Raw genomic sequence first — 569 nt, 5'->3', positions numbered from 1 at the left:
CAGGTAATTCTTAACCTGTGGTCAAGGGGAAGCCCAACTGTGAAGCATCTACCCCCGGGGGGGATTTGACTTTGTATAATTGTTACTTTTTCTCGCGTTAGGCGGGGGGTTGGATGGCGAAACAGACGTAATAAACGGAATTTTTTAATAAATAAAAAAAGAGAGTTAGAAAAATAACAGTAGAGAAACAAAAGACAAAACAAATATTCTCTAAAGGCGTTCTCCCCCGTACACAGTATAAATAATAGGGCGGCGAAATATTAAATGGCATTGGCCTTGAGAGCGACAGCGCAAGATGGCGTTGAAATCTTCGTGTTTCTCCCGGGACAAGACTTCATATTAATAGATAAAGACTTCCCATTTTAAATGTAAAATTTATTGTCGATTTGAGCAGGGCCCCCGGGTATCCAAAAAAGGGGGAAAAAAAAATCAACCGGGGTATTACTCACACCACTGAAATGCGCTCACACTCAAAAATATATATTTACGCATGTACAATATTGCATATTTTGATGTATGAATAGGTTATAAAGAAGAAAAAAACACAATGGTGTATGTGTGTGGTGTGT

The sequence above is a fragment of the Penaeus monodon genome, chromosome 21, assembly GCF_015228065.2.
Source record: "Penaeus monodon isolate SGIC_2016 chromosome 21, NSTDA_Pmon_1, whole genome shotgun sequence".
In the NCBI taxonomy this organism is placed as follows: domain Eukaryota; kingdom Metazoa; phylum Arthropoda; class Malacostraca; order Decapoda; family Penaeidae; genus Penaeus; species Penaeus monodon.
Note: the sequence above shows the minus strand (reverse complement) of the source record.